This window comes from Echinococcus granulosus, assembly GCF_000524195.1.
Source record: "Echinococcus granulosus chromosome Unknown EG_S00010, whole genome shotgun sequence".
Classification (NCBI taxonomy): domain Eukaryota; kingdom Metazoa; phylum Platyhelminthes; class Cestoda; order Cyclophyllidea; family Taeniidae; genus Echinococcus; species Echinococcus granulosus.
The window spans coordinates 1,625,926-1,634,167 of record NW_020170390.1 but is presented as its reverse complement, the minus strand read 5'-3'; positions in this window follow the sequence as shown (position 1 = coordinate 1,634,167).

Sequence of the window (8,242 nt, the reverse complement as noted above, 5' to 3'; positions counted from 1 at the left end):
TATATATATATATATATATATACATATATATCTTGGCTAAAAATGCATTGATATTTGCTTCTGTAGGAGCAAAATGATTGGTAAAAAAGTTCCACCAGAGAAGCACGGTGATAAAATTGTCCCAAGCATCTTAACGCGATCGCACATTTGACGCCTTTTTGTCCGAGGCGGCGCAGTGGAGGGGACCAATCTTTAATACCATCACAAATAACGGTGAGAGGATTGTGATGCTGCTAATGGCATCTGCTTGGTATGAGGCTGTGAAGAACCAACAAATCCCAACATTTCGTCACCTTAACCTTTTAACTGCCCGATTATTGGAATTACTAGGTCGGTTTCCATGCCAACGCATTACTGCCATTTTGTATGCAAGTTATTAAAAGCAGTTGCAAAAGTTGTTTATTCACTCTTTCACCAGTGATTTTAGCATGTAAACTAGGTCCACCAGCAATACTCTTTGCCGTTTTTTTGGTGTCAGGGTAAGATTATCTAATCTGACTTCAAGTACGCCTTGTAAGCAATCAAATGTTACAGGGCAAACACGCTTTTCGCATAACCATGTCTAGGATTTGTCATGCTGGAAGTAAATGGGAAGCATCATAAAACCCATTAAACGATCTCGTTTAAATGCACTTGAAGACGCATTTAGAAGCGATTTCAGCCTTGAGAGGTATCCAGGAGGGAAAACACTATTGCTGCAAATTGCAGTCTCGCTCGACCAATCAAACAAAAAGCATTTGGTAAGTTATTTTTTGAGCTACCTTGACGCGGTCTCTGCGCTCAAGTAGAAACAAATGGACATCAAGTGGTAGCCGATGGCGTTTAACCAAGCAAGACGGTACCAGGTGGCAACGTCACTAAAAAGATGCTGCACACATGCTTTGCAAAAACCTTAAAACCTTAAAGCAGCGGACAACAAGTCCATGACCATCAGTTATAATAAAGGTAAACACTTTTACACCAACGTTTGACCATTCAGCGTTTTTCATGATTACACTAACTAGGAAATGTAAGTTGTGGAGGTAATTTAAATTCACAGCATCTGCTCAAAAGATTATTCATGACTACGTGTACCCGTAAGTCAGAAATAGTTTTGGGATTTTGACAAAAATTCGCGGCTTTTAACACGTCACTGGAAAAAAATGGACCGTCTTATTTCAAGGAGGTGGGGTAAACTTAATAGCGGGAAAGAGAATTACTCCCATAAGGGCTAAATCGACAATTACTTATACCAGGCACTATAATCTCTGTCTTTGTGTGCGTTTATGATAAAATACTTCCTCAAAATTTTATAAATGTGTTGCGTAAAAATGAGAAAACAGCAGAATACATGTTTTTCAAGGCGTACTGCAGGGAAACACCGTGTTCCACTCTATTGATCAAGTGGAGCTGAGGGTAAACACAACGCAAAGTTGGGCACATAAATCATCTGATTCAGCTGCTTTAGCAGCCATGTACGTTTTAAAACATCTGGACTATCTTTCCCGGATCGCTAATGGTAGGTGATTTGGCGGTGGGTAATATTTGAGAAAAAACTAGCATGATTTAAAACATCCGGTGCCTCGAGGCATCAGCATTTCTGGTGATTTTAACATATACATCTATCTATTTTCCCCCATAAATGCCATTTTGTTTTTGAAAGCACCCAAATTGTCGTGTGCTTCCTCTTGCCCTTGTGATTTGATGACGTTTGCTCCACTTTGTCCTCCTCTTGCCTAAACTAGCCCATGGTGTTGAGCATTTTTAGTAAAAGCTTCTTCGATAGCATACTAAGAGCTTTTTAGTGCTAGTCATGAGATCATGGATATTCTTTATGCCTTAAAATGCATTTACTACCTGAAGTAAAGGGAAGTATGAACATGTAACTCCCTTCAAAGGTGTCATGCCGCTTCCAAACTATCTAGAAACAGCAACGGCCAGTAATTCCATGTTCTCTGCTGAAAACACAAAACTTTTACACTAAATCTAATGGCTTTTAAGAGTTTTTAGGGAAATTTTTATTCGACTTAATGAATACCAAAGAGTTCTAGAATCATTTACAAATCGTTTTATGCATAGTCTGTATGTTGAAGACTCGGTAAGACAAATGGAGTGTTATAATGTCCGATAAATTAGCAAAATAAGTAGAAATCAAGCCTTGCATTTCCCAAAGCACTGTGCCACTGAACAGAAGGGACCTTGTTACCCGTGGGACTATGTGTAGCTATTTAGGGGTTCTCTGAATCCGAAGAGATTATGCATCCTCTTAGATGCATTTTTGAGTTATTAAAAGTGGTTCAATGTGCCATTGGATTTATCGCTTGATCAACACACTTAGCTTACGTTTATTCAATTGCATTCATCAGAATGGATGGGCTAACTTGATGATTTTAATGAAATCTCCTAATATTTAGTTTGTGAGCATTTTTATTTGTTATAAATAGTAGTATCGAAGCGACGACTTCACGGTGAGTTGCTCACTTTCATCCCCGCCACCGAGGGCAAAAGTGGAGAACATAATGGAAGTTTGAATAAATTATGGGTGGAGAGGGATATGTAAGTATGGGCTTTAATCTAAAAAAGTCGAAGATTATCATTTTGTTTGTGGTACAATTGCTCTGGCGATGTCATAACGGCGAGAACAAAGTGCTGGCGTCGCGTTGCAACGGATACTCTTTTTGCTCAGCACCGAAATGAGCGCACGCCATCATCTTGGCTACTTTCTCCATTTCATTCTTGTAGCATTTAAAAACAATGGTGCATGTACTTGTGTTGGTGATTAATAAGGGAGAAAGAAATACCAAAAGAGAATTGCAGGAAGGTGCCCTGCATTTACTTCTATCTAGGCACGATAAGTCAGTGGTTTTTCCCAACTTTTCGTAGGATACTACTCCCTCAATGAATTAAATTTATGCTGCTAAGGCAATAAAATTATTCAACCGCATTTGCGAAACACCTTATAAAAAGGGAATAGTGCAGCTTCCCAAAACGCCCCGGAGACGAAGGAAGACAAGATAGTGGGGCAGAATATGTATTGCCAACGCACGGAAGGGTTGGGGCCTACTGGCATGACGCAAAGGTCATGCTGCCCAGCGGAAGAATACACACAGAGCCTTAATATGCCTGCGAAACCAAAAACGAAGGGTTAAACAAATAACCCAAATATTACAGTAAAATGTATAAACAAAATTCTTGAAGCCTGAGACAGCCTTCTGTCCTTGAATTCCTGTTTGATGGCTCAACTTAATATTGAATAGATGGAAGTACTTTGCAGTATATGCTTAGATTTAAAAAAGTTGTTTTGGCCTTTACCAACAGGATGAAATTTGATGATTGGCTCCAAAGTGTCCCGATATCTCAAATGCATTTGGTGCCAAAATTACCTGTCATGATATGCTAAATAACCTTCAACCTTCAAGTGATACCGCAGGTAATAGAGCAAGTGACCTAATGTATCCCAGCGTGAGGGTGAAACATTTCACGGTTAATCGCTTCAAGCATATTTTGGTCAATTAAATAGCTTACCAATACGATTAGTACCTACCTCACAGCTTTGGTACTCGTAGGTAAATCTGCTATCCACTGTTCCTCCCCTCTCAAAATGTGCTGGCAGCAGTGTTCTTATTTCTGAAAAGGATGTTTGGGTTGAATGGCTGTTTCAATTTCTTAACAAACTGCGCACCTATAGAGAGATAAAATTAGTAAATAAACTAATGCTAGAAAAATACTCATAATATATGTGCTTTTGGTCTTTTATTCAAGCCTTTCAATCTTGCAATAAACCGCATGTAAGTTGGTTAATTAGAAGGCGTCTCATGGTGGCGGTGTGTCTGTTTAGCCGTCCTATCAAAGCAGTCAAGGAGGGGCTGCCTAGATTCATTAAATTGTAGGTCACACAACTAGAAAACTTACGTGCCCTGAAGGTCTCGAAAAATTGGAAGGATGTTTTACGAATCCCGAACTCAATTTGTTTTTGCAAATTAGCTAAACGGAGTTATTAAATGCTGTTTCATCCTCGTACAACCCTCGTATTAGCTTAGCTACCTCCACTGTTTATCACGGCACGAACATGCAAAATACCTCGTCTTATGATTTTCCCCTTTCCACGAAAGCGCTGAAGGTTCGGATGGCCTATGACAAAGTCAGCTCCGCTGACAATGCGATGGGATGCTTCCTGGCGTAATCATGCTATGTACCACAGTATGGAGTTGGTGATATCAGCCAAGCATAACGACTTATTTATGCCAACATCACCGAGCTAATGTTTTTGTACAAAATCTATTTTTGATGGAGGCAAGTTCAGGGCATAACTGATAGGAAATGTTAAGCTTCGCTCAAGAGTATTGTGTGGGCGAAATTTCTTTGTGTTTCGAATATTTTTTTTTACAATTTAGATGAGGAAGCAAGATAACTCAAGGAAGCAGTTAGGAGCAAGTCCTTTTCTTTACTCATTTAAATAGCATGGAGGAGCCAAATATATTAGACTCTTAACGGAACTTTGTACACACCTCTTCTAAAATTTCCATTGCTATAATTCATCTGCTTTTTCTCCACTGTTTAACGGTCAAAGTGTAAATAGGTAGTGGAACACAGACGCTAATAAATGAATTATGACAAATCAACTACTGCCATTAACTTGACTACCACCATTGTCATAAAAGTGTGGCATATGCTCTACCTCAGCTTATGATAAATAATTGTGCCACATTGTGTCACTCGCAGATTGGTTGAGTCTAAAACAATAAGACAAACGGAAACTTCCTTGGTCTGAGAATGAATGACTTTATCTCTCTCTCAGTCAGCAATCAAATCGATCAAAACAGCCACGACAGTTGGTGTTATTTTCAAACGATGAATTATTGCTTTCAGTTGATGTCTAGTAAAATAATGTAGGCACAGAGAAGGAGGCCTTATCTTGTCCTTGGTGGTAGTGTGTTGGTTGATGTGCTGTCAGGTAGATTTCGACTTACTGGGTTACCGTGAAGTGAGGTGGTTGGGCTGCCGTACGGCACAGACTTTAGAACTGTCTCGGCTCCCAGCCTGAACCAAAGTGGCGTAGCGCTGTAGACTGGCTGGACTTTGATACCTCTCAAGGATTGTCTCGAGGGTGACATTTGGATCATGTTTTAGACTATTCACCAGACGTACTCACATATCTGCGAATTTGGGTAACCAAAGACTGCAGATGCAAATGAGCGCATGAACTGCGATGGTCGAGTTCCTTCTGGGGCATCCCCTGGTAGCAAAAGTATTTAATCAACCCTAAATTATGAGTTGAGAAACGTTCGCAATTAATTGCAACGTGGGATGCACGAAATCTTCTTATATAAGTAATACTGATAAATTAAACATTTTGCTTTACTTGAGGCATTAGTTGGTTGAACACATCGTCGGACTGTTTAATCCCCTTTCATTTCTCCCGAAAATCCTAATGCTTAAGCTTCTTTACAAATAATGGTTCAAATAAACATAAAGGAAGTTGTAGATAAGCTAGACGACTTAAGACAACAAGGCAAGTCGTGCATGTAAGTGCCCAGGTAATGGTAATAACTACCCTATGAGTAAGAGGGAGTAATTTTTCTCTATTATACAGTACACGGCAAGGAATCGCTATAATTGAGAGAGGCTTAGCACAATGAACCACTTCGGTAATGGCTCTACCCCTAAAGGGCTGAAAATGATCTGATTTTTCACTTTAACAAATGGTATTTCATTAATTTATGGCAGATGTCGAAAATCGTTATGCTTTACATTCTAAAGCGGAAATATGAGAAATTTATTTATACCACAGTATAGATATTCAAGTATAGAAAAGTGATGTTTTAATTCCTTAAATGATTTGATAGTGATATCGCTATGAAGGGTAAGGGATAACCTACGCTGAGAGGTGGATGACAAAATGACTTAGTGAAAAGCTTGGCTTGAAAAAAGTGTTTTCGTGGAGTTTTGTGTTGTCACTACCGAAACTACTTCCTTTTGTACTGCACGGAGTTGGACAATAAATTTAGTCAGTTTTGGCACGAGATATTCACCAGCTACCGAAAGGCAAAATAAAATGAACTGCCGAGTATTGTATAAGGCATTAAGTACTCCTATCTACTACACGTCTCTAGGGCATCGTTAAGATTGAGGCTCCGGGTCAATTGGAGATGGTCAGGTGACGCTTAATTTGCTTCATTTAATTCATTACTAGCAGCCATAATTTCAGAATTACACACCCCATAAAAGAGAGACCATAAGGAAATAACGTTAATTAAAAAGTGGGAACCTTTTTTTAGAATTTCAGTAATTTACAAATTTAAGTATATCATACTTTGAACTTCGCCGAAGGTAATGGCAAAGGTGGCGATGTGCACACCTCAATTGGATTTAGCCACGGGGATGATTTCTTTGCGTCTCCTCTATGCAGACACACTAAGTTTATCTTGCTTCATTAAAAAACTACAATTCAGCATCTTGGGTTAAACCGATTGTTTGACTAGTCAAATTAAAAATGTGAAAAACATGAAAATGCAAATCGCACCATATTTATTTGCATCAAAAAGCTTTCAGAATTGTGTCACTCGTATAATGTTTCAAGGGCATGGGATCCTGTCTGAGCTGCCAAGTGGAGAAGTGAACGGAGGAGAGCGCTACCCGTGATGAGGAGGTGAACTCACTTACAAAACACCCGCGTTGCTTATGGTAGAACAAACAATACAAAGGCACTAGTCGCTTTCGCACATACTTTTTGGGGTTTATAAATTCACCCACTTGTTTGGTGTTTCGAGAAACCTAATGCTAAATAGTTGTATTACGAATAACAGATATATTCGTCATTCTTTAGGACCTACGACAAAAGAATATCCCCGCTAAGCTTTTACGCTAGAGTAGTTGACGCACTCAACTAAGCCAATTGTTTTGGTAAGACCTGCTACAGTATTCAGCATTAACTTTGAGGAATTTATAATAATAAATTTGTTTTTTCGCCTAGTGTATGGTGTTGGATTTGGAAATCATTTGCATAGTTTCCACAAGACGATGCAGCATCACTGTGTCATCGCCCTGATAAGATCCGGCTACAGCGGACAGGAATCAAGCAACGCCAAGTGACCGCACCCCGCCTCCCACATGCCCAACGGTTTGACAAACCGTTTGTTTATCTGCGTGAGTGCATGGCCGAGAATGCCCAAGCATGTGTATGAGTCATGGTCGGTCTCCAGACAATGCTAAGTAGAGATGATGAATAGAAACCAATCAGCGCCTCGAATCGCATGAGTACAGCTCTACCTTATCCTTCAGCCACATGTGGTCATTCGCTAGACTCGAGCGCTCCGATTGTCTGCATTGAGCGAGGAGGCCGCCAACGCACATGCGTATTCCTGCTTCAGCTGTCTATCTTTGCACGATGGGTCCCCGCATGCCTGCATTCTAACAATTACAATCATAGGCGCAAGATTTGTTCTTTTTACTCTCGAACGAACATGTGAAAGAGGGTGGGAGAAATGTCTGATTTGTTTAAAAAAAAATAAATGCAGATCCTGCCATCAATATCTCTGTTATTCACATGAATGCAAAAACGGTTGGACGTGGGACTTGTAGAATGGGGGAATAGAAATTGCTGTTAAGCATAATTTCGATTGACCAGCCCGATGTGCAGATTTACGTGATTTAAATGAACTTTTGGGTGACTCTTCCGCGCTCTGGTAATTAAGCCGTCACGTAACAAGGGCCTAAGTCACACAACTTTTGATGATAGGCACCTTGATGTACGAAGTCTAGGAGTGAGAAGCTTTTGGTTCTTTCCCACTTTCTATGTTAACTAGCTAAAAGTCTTACTAACAACCGCTGTGGTTTGATCATTGTTGAATTTTCAACTTCGCTGATAAGGTTTTGACAAGTCTTGCTAAATAACATTTCGACAATTTTATTGCGTTAAGGTAAATCGTCACCTGATAGTTGCTCTGTGAGGTCTTAGGATCCCCATATTTACTGGAATTCCATAAAGTGATTTTCTCTGTTATTCGCTTTACAAAAGGTAAGAAGAGGACGAAAGAGCTCCAGTACCCTCATAGAACCATCTCAGTGTCTTTAAGCTGGGAAGCATAAGCTCTTCCACTCTCCAATTCAACAAAGCAGACATAAGGGGTGCACGAAGTGCTGTTGATTTATTTCCTAGATGTAACATATTAAGATACAGGGTCACGCACGTGGAAATGCATACGCACAGCAATAACTGACCAATCAAGCGAGAAGTTAAGGGCTACACTTAAATGGCATGCAG